The 14,712-nt window shown below is 39.1% G+C and overlaps 1 protein-coding gene across 3 annotated transcripts in view; it reads right to left on the bottom strand.

The window, feature by feature from the left end:
* NHSL1 (NHS like 1) overlaps window positions 1–14,712 on the bottom strand; it is a 148,723-nt gene that overhangs the window by 105,887 nt on the left and 28,124 nt on the right. The window lies entirely within an intron of this gene.

Genomic DNA, 14,712 nt, shown 5'->3' with positions numbered 1-14,712 from the left:
CTGCCAAGCTCCTAAACTAGAAATTGGGGCGGGGGAGAGGGGCAGCCAGGAAGAAGAAGCATTTGCCACTAAGAATCAACAGGAAAAGGAATGACCCTATCCCATTCCTGTTATCTCATCAGAGGTGCATTTGGAGGTGCACATGTTCACAGCATAAATGAAGAGTTCCAGTTCAATTTTTAAGCTTTCCCTGCCAGTGACCCAGAGTTCAGCGACTGTTGAGCCCCAACTCCTTCAGCCAGCCTAGTGATTAAATTTAATCGGATTTCTCTTGAGGGGTTTTGTACTCAAACATGGCTCCTCTCCAAACAACAATCTCAAGAGAAAGTACCACATCTAAGACTCCGCTGAGTTAGTGTATCATTTTCCACATATGTTCTTCAAGACTGGGTGTGGATGTGGTTGCGGCTTCATAATGCAGAAATCTTCTACAGCAAACTGTCCTTTTAACCGCAAATAACTTCTCCCTTTCTTTATAAGGAACACTTGGCTAAAAGGAAAGAGTTTTGGATTTTTTTTAGAGAGAGAAAGGAAGTTAACTTTCATGTCCATTCTCAAAGAATGGACATCAGATGATTGAGTAATTTTCACCCTCTGTATAAAACATCAAGCAGATAACAGTATGGCACAATTTTTAAAACACCTTTCTTTTATATGTTGGAACTGTCTTCTGCTTCATATTATGCAGGACACACAATGCATACTTAACATCAAAATGCTTAACTCAGCATGTTTAAAATGAAACTCAGTACAAAATGCTACTTGTGAAGACACAATATTAACCTTTTTACATTCTATAATTAAGAAGGCATCAAGGAACATGTGGTTTGAATGTTGGTGACCAATAGGGTGGAAACTTTAAAGGAAAAAAAGTCACCTATAGGAACACGGCTCGTAACATTGCAAACATTACAATTCTATCGTTACAAGCCACCAAATTTATTTTTTTTACAGAAACTAAAAACTACAGGGTTTTTTTTTTTTTTAAAAAAAGGAGAATGATACTTTTGTACACCACTGCAATCTCTGAGCGGTGCGAAATTCCAGAGGTTCAAGGCTTACCCAGGTTTTGTGTTTCCTTTTGGAAATAAGGCACAGTGGAGACTTTGGTGTCTTTATGATATATGGTTTATTCACACACATAATATAACCTGAGCCTGTGATGGGAGGGTTCACAGCATTAACACCCCAAAAAGGTCTTGTTTCTGCCATAGCCACAGCCTTGCATTTAAGCAGAGATCCACCATTTCTCTGACTTTCCAACTTGCCGCCTTGTTTCTCAGGAATGTATACTTTTTATACCTCTTCATGAGCATTCTTCCACTGAGGAAAACATAGTACACTGGTCAGCTTTATATTTTTAATTTTACTAACAAGGATTATGCTTCAAAAGTTCACTCATTGTCTAGGCTTCACTACAGAGGACAAAGCACTGGAGAGTTTCTCCCTGACTGTCTGCTCTATGCCATGCCAGTTGGTGTTGGTGTGTGTGTGTGTGTGTGTGTGTGTGTGTGTGAGTGTAGCAACTCTCTAGTACAGTGGTACCTCATGTTACATACTTAATCCATTCCGAAGGTCCATTCGTAACCTGAAACCGCTGGTAACATGAGGCGCGCTTTCTCTAATGGCGCCTCCTGTTGCTGCCATGCCGCCGGAGTGCATCTACTTCCAGGTTAGCGGAGCACAAAACCTGCAGCATTCGTAAGGGGGACGGTACGTAACACGAGGTACCACTGTACCAAGCTAGTTTCCTTTGAGAACTTTTGTTTGGATTCTAAATTGCTCCTCCATTCACATAAGAGAGATACCTGTCAACAATACCGGCTAACTGTCCCTTCATCTGAATTCTCTAGGGCCATATCCCACACTATTCCCAATGATAATTCAACCCAGTGGGGCTTTAGAAGACAAGCTTACTTGCTTTAGAAGGCAAGCACTCTTATGTCTTCTATGCATTTTGTATAATGGTAATAAAATATTGACTGGCGTTTCTTAGATCTTTTGATTCACAAACACTTCCTCATTCTCATTTTGCCACCTACCCCAAATTCTGGAGGTTGTTAGAAGCTAACATTTATTTTCTTTGTTGAAATCAGAGTACAAGTAATCTGAAGGACACATTAGGAGTTAAATAATTTGGCTGCAGGATAAGACTGTACTGAATGACATGTTTTCTTGTTTTCCTACAAAATGGTAATCAAGCTGATAAATGATACACAGGTTTCATGGGAGTCGTTTGGGGAACTTTCTGCATTACAAGCACTCATTCCAAAGTAGGGAAGACAAGAAGATAAAAAATTTACCTTCAGGCAAAGTGTGGGGGGGGGGGGGGCAGCAGACACAGACATATTTAAAATGCCAATGTATGTTCAACTGGCAAGTGCAAGAGAAACAAAACAACAAGCAAGGGGATGCCCCTGTTGGTATTTTTATGTCAGTATTCTTACAAAATGATTATTTTGCAAACAAGGCACATGTTTTATTTATGAACTTCTTCAAATTAAAAATGTTCACATACAAAAAGCAACTCCACTATTGCTCACTATGTACAATGGGGATTTTATCAATCCAAAGATACTGTTCAATGCCAACAAACTACAGGAGCTCTACACTCAAAGCCCTTCTTTGAAAAACCGCAATGGGAAAGGCTCCACCAGTATTATGTTTTATAATTATGGGAATTCTTGCCTAAATTTTCCCCAGTTAACTATGGGTTTCTACAAGCGCTAACTCCCAAATTAGTTTGAGATTAGTACCACCACATGGATTTCAGACCAGACAACTGGTAGCTTCTAGGCACAAATACAGAAATACAGGTATCTTCATTAAGACAATGTGCTTTAAAATACACACACACACACACACACACACACACACTTCTTATCACCACTAAGCAAAGCACCTGAAGAAAATCCAAGATTTTTTAGATCTAAGATATAATATGTGCACATAAAAAGAGGTATAGATGGGTCTTCACAAACCATGTATTAATGACGTGCGATTTCTCAAAATCTGATCAAGGTGAAAGGCTGGTTCACATGGGCAAGTTCATCACTTTTTATTTGACTATTCAGCACTTTAACTTGCAGTATTTCAAAAGCATATATATATTCTTAAATTGCATATTTATGAAATTGAACAATATCCAGTGTCGCCAGTAGAGACATCCTCTGAACACTGGTCCACAATACAGTTATAGCACATAGATTTATTGTGCTCCACAATTATTTGAGGCTGTGATAGCTGGAGCCTGGTAAATGCAGACACTACCTTGTTTGGGATACTTGAGAGTATTGAGATCCAGTGTGGTGTAGTGGTTAAGAGCGGTATACTCATAATCTGGTGAACCGGGTTCGTGTCCCCGCTCCTCCACACACAGCTGTTGGGTGACCTCGGGCCAGTCACACTTCTCTGAAGTCTCTTAGCCTCACTCACCTCACAGAGTGTTTCTTGTGGGAGAAGAAGGGAAAGGAGATTGTGAGCCGCTTTGAGATTCCTTAGGGTAGTGAGAAAGCGGGATATCAAATCCAAACTTCAGAAGTGGTTTCCCATTTTACAACCATGAATGGCACACTTTTTGTTCTTCACACATAACACATTCTTTTTTATAGATTTCACACTGTTTAAAAACAAAGCCATGTAGACAACATGAAGGACAGAAAAATGTACACAGGGAGCTGCATCAATCTTTCCAAAATCTTACTCTATCAACATCCAATAGAAGGATAAAGTGTCTAATCAAGCAATCCACAGCTTCCTTAAAAAATAATAAAAATAAAGAAAGCAATCTTGCTTTTTAACAAATTCTTTAAAAGTTTGGCTATATTATGCTAGAGAACATCCTTTTTCCTGTACAAACTAGATTTATTTTGCATCCAAATACGATGCAAGAAATGAACGCAAAGAAGGAAGCACAGCTAGGCTGCTTCCCAGTTTAGAGCATGATGAAGCCAAGACAAATACTGCAGAAGTTTGGTTTGTATATTGGCAGCCAGTTAGATACTGCAATTTTCTGGAAGAGTCTCTTGAAATTTAGCAGAAACCTATTTCCTTTCTAGTTTCCAGAAACTATGTACAAATCTTTTAACTCCAAATCTTATTGGCAACATTGATTGCTGGCTATTGCTGAAATCTTTTGAGTAGCCTCAGAACCATTGTGTTTCACAATATGAATTTACAGATGCTGCAATTACTTAACAACTAGTAATTGCCATTGAAGACAATGATACTTGTATCATGCAAATAAACACACAGGACAGATGTGCTCTATGTAATTAAGAAAGCAAACAATATTGTGATAGTAAACCCCAAACTAGTGCTGACAACTCTTCATCTCTTCTGATTCTCCTAAAGGTAAAGGGACCCCTGATCATTAGGTCTGGTCGCAGACGACTCTGGGGTTGCAGTGTTCATCTCGCTTTACTGGCCGAGGGAGCCAGCATGACGAAGCCACTTCTGGCGAACCAGAGCAGCGCACGGAAACACCCTTCCCCAGTTGATTTATGACATTTGTGGGTTATCAACACATCAGCTAAGATTTTAGTCTAAAATGTGGCTGTTTCAGCAGGAAGAGCTCAGGAAATTTAGGAACATTATAGGCATATAAAGGATAATGTGTCTTGGAAAGCAAAAGCTTTAAAGAAAACAGATATGCTTGTTAGGATTATAAAGTCATGCTGAAAACTCATTTTTAAAAGCTTAGAACAGTATTAAATTTTCTAGGGTATACCATGGTCAGGAAAGAATTGTAATGGATACAATGAAAACAGAAACTCTGGAATGTGTGTGCTGTGTTAATATAGCAAAACTGTCCTGTTCCTAATCATGAGAATCACACAAGATATATGAATTGTACCTTCACATGCCAGAAATTTCTGCCCCCAAATATGAAAGGTTTGCTCAGAAAAGCCATTAAGGAATATCCAAATATTTCTGTAGTATTAGACTGCTTTTGACAGGCAGCTTCAATTATCATGTAAGCTGGTAGCAGTAGAAATGCAATATCTGAAAAAATATTTTTTAAAAACCCCAACACTAACCAGATAATATGCACCTGCCATACATACCCCAACACATAATTCCTCAGCTCCTTACATCTGACAAATATTAATATGGAATGTCTACCATCCTACACACAGCTAATTATGTAATGCCTAGTGACTATATAGCTGTGTCACGATGCAAAATTCCCATAACTTTCCAAAATGAGTAGGTTTCCAATCTTATAAATCTTATAAATTCTCCTAACAATTAACAACGAACAAAGGTCACTGCCTCATCTCCTCAATATCCCCACACATGAAGTTTATTTTCAGACATTCATGTGTTTAGAAGGAACGTCTGAAGGGGTAATATATGTGCATTCTTCTGGTTGTACTTAGAAGACTCCATGTTGTCTAAGCTGAACACACATCTCAGTGCACTAAGGTCTGTGAGATACCCATACACGGGGATATAGGAGACAGAGCAAGCATCTGTACCCCACTCTCTTGACACAGTTGTAGCGCTCATGTTAGGCATAGGCAAACTGAGCCCTCCAGACGTTTTGGGACTACAACTCCCATCATCCCTGACCACTGGTCCTGTTAGCTAGGGATGATGGGACTTGTAGTCCCAAAAATGTCTGGAGGGCCTAGTTTGCCTATACCTGCCTCATGTGTCCAGGCAAATGCCTGAAGAGGGCTTGAAGGACTGAGACTAGGAAGAAGCAAATTCAAACTATAAAAATTGGGGGCTTCTCTCTCAGTGCCACGTTTCACATGTCATGCAGCTAGCCCATAATTTAGTGCAACCTGAGCAAACAGGAATGAGTTTGGAACTGTGGTTCACCACTGTTGTGTCGTCCAGACTGCCAAGCAATGGTAAACACTAACTGGTTAGTTTTAAACAAACTGACTTGGAACTATAGTTTCTGAAGCAATAAACTTCTTTAAACTAACAGTTCCGGGTCCAGATGGTACAGCAAGCTGTTCTTAATAAAAAGCTAAAGTTTCTAACTTTTCTTGGCTGCACAGGCGAAGGAGAAGGCTGTGGGTCCGAGGCTCACTACAGCTTGGTCATGAGGCACAAAACTATGGTTTGGTATTGTACGCAAACAAAGTTACTGTATTCTGTCACACAGGGCTAGAATGCTGCCCTGAACCTCTTGGAGGCAGGAAATGATAAAACTGTAATAAATTAGATTTTATTTCTTAAACAGACTCAAAAGATACATTTGGCTAAGCAAATTTCATGTAAAAAAGTATTCCTGCATTATCTGCTATCAAAAGAGTCAAGAAAACTGAAAATATCATTGGAATTATCTTATGTAAGTAAATAGCTTCACTGTGTTAAAATGAAGGTACATTTTTCTATCTTCTCGCTGCACACCTGATCATGCCTAAATAATGCATGAATGTTTACAAATATGTAAAATAATTTGCAATTTGAATACTACACTCAAATAATGTTCATTCAAAATCACTTTTAAGATGCTTTCCCATTGCCAGCTCCAGTTCTAATTGAAACATGGCAAATAAAACACCTTAAATACCATTTTGTTTCGCTCTAAAAGAACCAAGAAATCAAATGCAGCACGTTCTTCTAAGAAAATATGTCACACTTTCATTTCTTAACAGCTTCTACTCATACTTCACGCTATAATTTTCTCCATATGGAATGGATTAATACAGGAATCCTGAAACTAATTTGGCTCTGCTGTAAATCTAAGCTCATTATCTTGAAACTCTCAGTACAATTCTTAAACCCTCTATTGACACAAACCTTACTAAAGTATGTGGGAGTTATGGAGGCCATTAAACCCTCTTAATATTGCTAGCAAATGATAAGTGTCTTTTATTCTGGTTGATCTTCATTACATCATGTACTTGTTAAATGCAAAGCAGTTGTTTCTATTCATCAAGTTTGTTGTCCATTCATACAAAAGTTTTTTAAATGGGATTTCTAGTCGAACATTAGTGTGCATCTCAAAAAACCAGACACAATGTGTTAACTAAAACCTGAGAAAATAAAATAGTTTTTTGAGCTGCTTTGGAACTGCTATTGTTACGGTATGCATTGCTTTGTGCTGTATTGTCCGTTTTATTGAATTTGTATGTAGCCATTTTACTGCATTTTTAATTAAATGTTTTTATATAAAATAAACATTAGTGTGTATCCTCATATTTATAGAGTCACCACTAGCAGAAAATGAAACTTCTAAGTGCAAAGCAGAGCTTTAGTTTGCTCAACTAGCAGTTAGCTAAACTGAGGCAGCACCAAGTAATACATAGACCCAGCTATTGGGGGGGGGGGGGGGTTTGCAGAGGGAGAGAGGGGAAGTCCCAGTTGTGTGAGCAGATGTCTACTTAAGCAGTGTTTATACAACCAATGTCTCTTCTTTAAGAGGCCTTTTGCATAATCATGCAGACAGCTTTCTCATTAAAGGAAGGAGCGTCTCCACCCCCATCGTTCTGCCCGGACGCTGAGGTCCAGCGCCGAGGGCCTTCTGGCGGTTCCCTCATTGCGAGAAGCAAAGCTACAGGGAACCAGGCAGAGGGCCTTCTCGGTAGTGGCACCTGCCCTGTGGAACACCCTCCCATCAGATGTCAAAGTGACAAATGACTACCTGACATTCAGAAGACATCTTAAGGCAGCCCTGTTCAGGGAAGTTTTTAATCTGTGATATTTTAGTGTATTTTTGGTTTCTATGGAAGCCGCCCAGAGTGGCTGGGGAAACCCAGCCAGATGGGCGGGGTACAAATAATAAATTATTATTATTATTATTATTATTATTATTATTATTATTATTATTATTATTATAAAATGTAAAGACAATGAATTTCCCGCTCCTCTGTTTTGTTATTGAGGTTACAATCTTAATACCTGAAATTTCCTAAAATTCCACTGAATCTAGCCATGAAATTTTCTTCTAAGTAAGCATGGCTTGGATTGAAAGTAAATTCAAGTGGGGCTTTACTCTCTGGTAAAGGAGAATAAGGTTGCAGAAGGAGAGGAAAACAATCTGCTTGCCTTCTGTAAGAAATGGCCTGTTTTTGTTGGACTGGAACAGTGAAGATTATGACTCAAGTATAGTGGATAAATTATAGTGTCAAGATATTAGATCTAATCTCCTGCTTATACCGCCCTTCGAATAAATCCACAGAAGTGATGAGTCCAGAACATTTTCACTAGCCTTTCTGTTCACATACCTGTATCAATCAATTTGGGGTCGGGGATGGGGAGGAGAAAAGGTGGTAACCCTTCTTTGCACAAGTCTTATCCACCCCGCAGCTGAGTGGCTCTTTACAAGACAGCCTTCTATAGCTAGAAACAGATAAGAAAATTAAATGCCACACGTATTTAAGTATCAAAGAAGGGGGAAAAACCTGTTAGCGTATTTAATTTCATGCACCATTAATTCCCACACAGCAAATACACACATTCTTCACTGACAGCAAGCTACAGATAGTCAGCACTATCAGAGTTAATGCAAGTTAATGCTTTCAAAGTTTGAAAAAAAAACAACTGGCAGGCAGAGCTGTTTTCTAAGACACAGTGAATGAGCAAAAGCTACTGAACTTTCCTTTCATACCAAGCTGCCTATACAGAAACAGTGCTGTCTCTACACAAACAGCGTTTTCTCCCCAATCCTCAAGGGAATCCAAACTGCTGTTAAGCTTGCCTTGATGCTTTGGAAGGATACACACTTTGTGTCAATTATGTTAACTGAACATTGCTCTGTATATTATTTTTATGAATGTTGATTTACTACATCTGTTAAGACTTCCTCAACATAGCAAAAACTTCAGTCAATGAACATTTAGAAAACTCTGCTGAAAAAAGGAGAAAAGGAAAAGGGGAAAAAACAGTGAGATACAGTTAATTAATAGATGATGATGATGATGATGTAAATTAATTATTTGCAAAAGACCAAATTTTCACTGGTTGAAGGGGAACAAGGGAAGACTTACAAAAGCACCTGCAAGGAAAACAAATAGATAGCAGTCCAGTACAAATCTCTGCATGCAAACAGGTACTAGATTATGACCTTCTCCTGTGACCTAAATCCTCATTTTTAAAAACTGGTTTACATCTTGCAAACATGATCCTGGCGTTGCCAGGTGATGGGCAAAATGGAGGGCCACTATGATGGGTAGCAGGAAGCACCAATCCCCAGGAATCCATTAGAAATGGGCCTAAGCGTGACTCTAGTAATTATTATCATTTATTAATTAAATTTGTATACTGCCCTTCATCTGTACATCTCAAGGCAGTTCTCAAGATAAAAACACAAAAAACATTATAAAAAACAAGAACAAGAACAATAGATGACACCCACTACAATAAAACCATTACAATAGCCCAACAAAAGGACAAAACAGTTCGCTGAGCATGCTTGTCTATACATAGACAATCTAATGCAAGCCCAGACAAGGCAGTTCTTGGCATTTTCCTTTTATTCACAAAAATGATTTATTTGTATTTTCTACATTAGCTGAACACACCCACTCCAGTATCTTACATTGAAGTTGTAGATAGCTCAGTTGGTTAGAGGGTGGTGCCAGCAATGTCAAGGTTGCAGGTTTGATTCCGGTATGGGACAGCTGCATGTTCCTCCATTGCAGGGGGCTGGACTAGAATGATTCTCAGGGTCCCTTCTAAATCTACAATTTATGAATCTATGATTCTAGGACATGCAAACTGCTCCTGTGATGTGAAGTTCTCGCCCAGGTAAACCTGGTCTTTCAAATGGATGATTCTTAATTATCCCTGTCAAGCTCTTGACAGTGTAACACTGTCAATGTGTGGTTTGTAGGAAGAAAAAGAGCCAGGAATAACAACAGGCAGATGAGAAAAGCACTGACAGAGTTTTCAGTAACAAGAAGTCAGAGGAGGAGATTCAATCTGCAGTCAGAGCAGCTCACCACAAGGGGCAGCAAAGCACAGCTGCAAAGGTCACCTGCTGTGGCAATGGCAGCTCTTGACAGAGCTGGATAAATGTACCACCATGCTGATGCCAATCTCAGCTTCCATGTTCCCTTGATCTGAGTCAATAAAAACTTTCCTTAGGGGACACACTGTCATGTTCATCAACAGTGTTTCATCAAATGCGGGTGACAGCTATTTATGTCTACAGTTAGCAGCTTTAAAAACTGCAGTCAGATGAAGCTTTACAAGGGACTTTGAGATGTCTTGCCTGAAAGAAGAAAAGGAAGATCAATATGCGGAGCCTATTTCAGTACTTTTGAAATCCTCATTCTTTTTATTCTTGTTTTAGTGAGAGATTAATGTCCAACAGTTTGACAAAAAGGCCAGTACAGCTGCTATTGCTTCTAAAGCAACAATACACTAATTTTGCTCAATTCAGGGTGCACCACAGTTTGAAGATAGGAAACATATTTATTTTATCTATTCTGTTTTTATACCACATAATAATAATATGAATGTATACATGCGGTGAACAAAATTTAAAACCAATACAAAATAAAACAATCAAATCCATACATTAAAAATTTACCGGTAAATAAAATGCAGCATGTCTACGTAAGATCACTGAAATACAATATGGACCACCACTTACTACCATATCTTAGTCCTCCACCCCACCCCAAATCACATATATTAATCTTAATGCAAATTCCCCAAAAAGAATTACAATAAAACAGGCAATAGATCGTTCACAATCATTTGTCATCTTGCATCTTATGTATTATTACAAAATACTGTAAGCCACCTTGAGGATTATTTGATTGAAAAGCAAGCAATAAAGCCTTTGAAATGAAGTGAATAAATTCTGGCTCATTATCCTGTTCAAAAGCAGTCACAGCTGCCACAACCAAGAAATAAAAGCAACAGATCAAGGATGTAGAGCACTTCATACTATGCTTCCCTGGCTGCTTCCTCTGCCTCTTTTGTTCTATGAGTTACTTTTTTAAAAAAAGTGAGGAAGTATAGTAATTCACATCCAAAAGTGCTTAATGTGAAAATTATATATATCATTGCACCAATACATCAGTGCCGAAGGAATTCCATCCTACTGTTCAATACATTATCAGATATGTGAGCCTTGTGGAAAGGTGTGTTTTTTGGTTTTTTTTTAACTTAAGTTTGGCTACTGTTCCGAGTAAAACAATGCTCTAATTAACATGCACCATATTCATAGCCTCTATAGCCAAACTTTCTGATATCTATTATATGCAGTGAGTGTAAACAAGGTAATGCAGTTTTTCCTCCCTGCTGAGGGCAGCCATCCCTCAGGGATAATTATCAGGGAGTGCAGGGGGGGGGAGGGTGGGAGCAGGGCCACAGCTGATAGTAGGCAGGGCTCCCCTTCCCCACCTTCCCTTTCCCCCTTTTTGTATCTCCCTTTCCCCTTACACAATTACCCCGCTTCTTGCTACTCAATTCAGTTAACAGGCACATATGACTGGTGGTCTAAATGGTCTGAAACCAAAAGTTGTCATTTAAAAGACCAGGACAAGTAAGTGTTTATATTTAAAACAAAACTATTCTATGTCTTGACCATCTTATTCTAATGCTTCTTTAAATCCCCACAATTTTATTTACCGGTATTTTTTTCATAAAATTTATATGCCGCTTGATTGTACAAAAAACCCCAACAACCTCAAAGCAGTTTTATTTTATTTATAAGATCGTTTTAAATCCAGCCCTTCCTCTTGAAGGAGCCTAGGGTGGCAGAAATGATAAAAACAGCTAAAAACAGCTCAAATATTCTCAACCTGCAATCTCTGGGTTGCTTGAAACAGGAACTTTCAGCCATGCCGGGGAAGCACAAATGTTTTCAAATTTCGCCTGAAAGATAATAAGGAGGGAGACAGATGCACCTCGCTGGGATGACATTCCAGAAAAAGGGAATGGCCACTGAAAAGTCCTATCTTGGATCACTGCCGACCAGGCCAGCCCCCTGTGAAGGCACTATCAATAAGGCCTCACCTGCCAATTATACGATCCAAGACTGCTGATTTTGTGGAAGGTGCTCTTTTAGGTAGCTGGGTTCCAAGCCATTTAGGGCTTGTACGCTAGTACTAACACACCCTGAACTGGGCCCAGTGCATTGAACTTGCTTATTTCACCCCACAATGCAGTTCAAGCATATACAAGTGCCTTCTAAAGTTTAGAAACCTTTCCACATTTGTGAAATACCAGAAGAAACTATATGTATTACAGTGGTGCCCCGCAAGACGAATGCCTCGCAAGACGGAAAACTCGCTAGACGAAAGAGTTTTCCGTTTTGAAGGTGCTTCGCAAAACGAATTTCCTATGGGCTTGCTTCGCAAGACGAAAATGTCTTGCGAGTTCCTGCGGGTTTTTTTTCCTTTTTTTCCCCTTTTTCTAAGCCGCTAAGCCGCTTATCCGCTAAGCCGCTAAACCGCTAAAAGCCGCTAAACCGCTAATAGCGCTAATCCGCTAAGCTGTCAATGGGCTTGCTTCGCAAGACGAAAAAACCGCTAGACGAAGAGACTCGCGGAACGGATTCTTTTCGTCTTGCGAGGCACCACTGTATATGTTTCAGAACTTTGTTAATCTAAATTCTAAACATTCTTATTAACGTACCATATTTAACATGTGAAAAAAATGTTTTCAATTTTGACAGACATTTTTTTCCTAAATCCAACGGGAAAATTCCATTTACAATGGAATGTTACTGCTTTTTGGAAACGAGAGCTCTTTGTCTTCATAAACATTTCCCTTAGTGATCCCATAGGCTTTTTGCAATTTTCTAGATTCCTGGCATACATCCAGTGTAGCTGATCTATTTCTAAAATGATCAAAGTAGACTTCACCAAATGATAAGGTCAACTACTAGTTTTGTAAAGAAAATCTGTACAGTGGTGCCCCGCAAGACGAATGCCTCGCAAGACGAAAAATCCGCTAGACGAAAGGGTTTTCCGTTTTTCGAGGCACTTCGCAAGACGAATTTCCCTATGGGCTTGCTTCGCAAGACGAAAACATCTTGCGATTTTTTCCGCTTTCCCCCCCTTTTTCTAAGCCGCTAATAGCCGCTTTGCCGCTAATAGCCGCTAAGCCGCTAATAGGGTTGCTTTGCAAGACGAAAAAACCGCAAGACGAAGAGACTCGCGGAACGGATTCTTTTCGTCTTGCGAGGCACCACTGTACTTCTGCCTTACATCTGAAAAAGCAAATTTAGTAAACTTGAAGCATACCATCCACAGACAGTTAAGTGCTAGGGCCCACTGCTTTTACCAATTGTTAACCTACAAGAAATCGCTATCACAGTGCAAGGCAGAAAGTAGAATCTTCAAGACAAAGAACAATGGAATATCTATTTAATACATTTCCCCTCACCCTTCCTTCAGTAAGCCAAGGGAAACATAATGGTTCTTTTTCCACATTTTTTTTCAGCAGCAGCCCTGTGAAGTAGGTTAGGTTAAGGCAACTACTCATTCAGAAATAATAGCAAACATAGTGTCCTATTTCCCAAGTCTATTTAAATTTCCAGAGAAAGCTTAGTGAGGCTCTTTGTTAGAGGTGGTGAAATATCTTCTCATCATACAGGCTTAATGAAGCTTAATGACATTTTAGATTACTATTATGTTTTACATATCTATTTTTCCTCCACCCAGGGTCTTTCCAATGTGCCATTACTTCATGTAAAGCTCTGTTTTATCCCACCATAAGTCTACATTGTCTAGGATTTCTTTGCTGCTGGTGGTGGTGGTGGTTGTTTCAAAGCTCCTTTTGGTATTGCTGTTGCTCTCGCTTCTCCCATCCTTCAAGTCTCTGTTTTCTCTATCTTTTGTGCAGAGCAGTTCTCCACCTCGGCAGTTTGTCATTTTGTCTGAACTGCCAAACTATTATGGTTTGTGCCTGCCCAGCATCCACATCTCAGGAACCCTTGGCTCTCCTAAGTAGCTGCCCCTTCTGGTGAACCATCAGAAAATTTTCCAAGGATTAGATAAAGAAGAATACAAAGTCTTCTTTTTCTTTTCTTCTCTGTTTTTCTTTTTGTTTAGATTAGTTTGTTTTGTGTGTGTAATGTATTAGGTAAAGTCTTAACAAAATATGTTTTTTTAAAAAAAAAATCCAAGGATTAATTCCAGGTTCAATGACAGTTTAGAATTAGATCATTTTGGTAGTTTTTCCTGAAAGCTACCTTTCCCCACTGGCCAACATTACGTGAACTGAACATGTGTTCTAAACACAAATTCTACATTACACAAATCAATATGGGAAAAGTTCCATGAAGTTTAAGATTTGAGAACTTCCAGATAAAGTCAAACTAACATGGCGGCAGCAGTGGGGCAGAACTAAGTGCTTATTAAAAGAAACAATCCCAATTGATTAGGTATACTTCACATTTCATTAAACTTCAGTTAACAACAACAAAAAATCTATGCTCAATTTCTGTCTGGCTACTTTGATAAAACCTGATTGATCCTATAGTCTTTAGTAAGCAATATATTGGATGACTCTACAAATTTTCAGGCTATGTCTAATTCTTGTTTCACAAAATAACAAGGGCAGAAGATTTGGGGAAATGAGTGAATGACCATGCCTAAGTATAGCCTTCACAACTCCTCTGCAAAGGTCCCCCCTTCCCATGTACTAACCTTGGGACCCATGTTTACCCCATAATATGCATTTCCAGCCTAAGTGTAAAGTTCAACTACACTAAAAATCATTTGTTTTTTTCCACCATCATCTTCAATGGGCAATACTGCACACCAAGAACTACGTTACCATACCGAA

Source organism: Podarcis cretensis, assembly GCF_951804945.1.
Source record: "Podarcis cretensis genome assembly, chromosome: 3".
In the NCBI taxonomy this organism is placed as follows: Eukaryota; Metazoa; Chordata; class Lepidosauria; order Squamata; family Lacertidae; genus Podarcis; species Podarcis cretensis.
The sequence above is the reverse complement of the archived record's forward strand: the minus strand, read 5'-3'. Positions and strand labels throughout refer to the sequence as shown.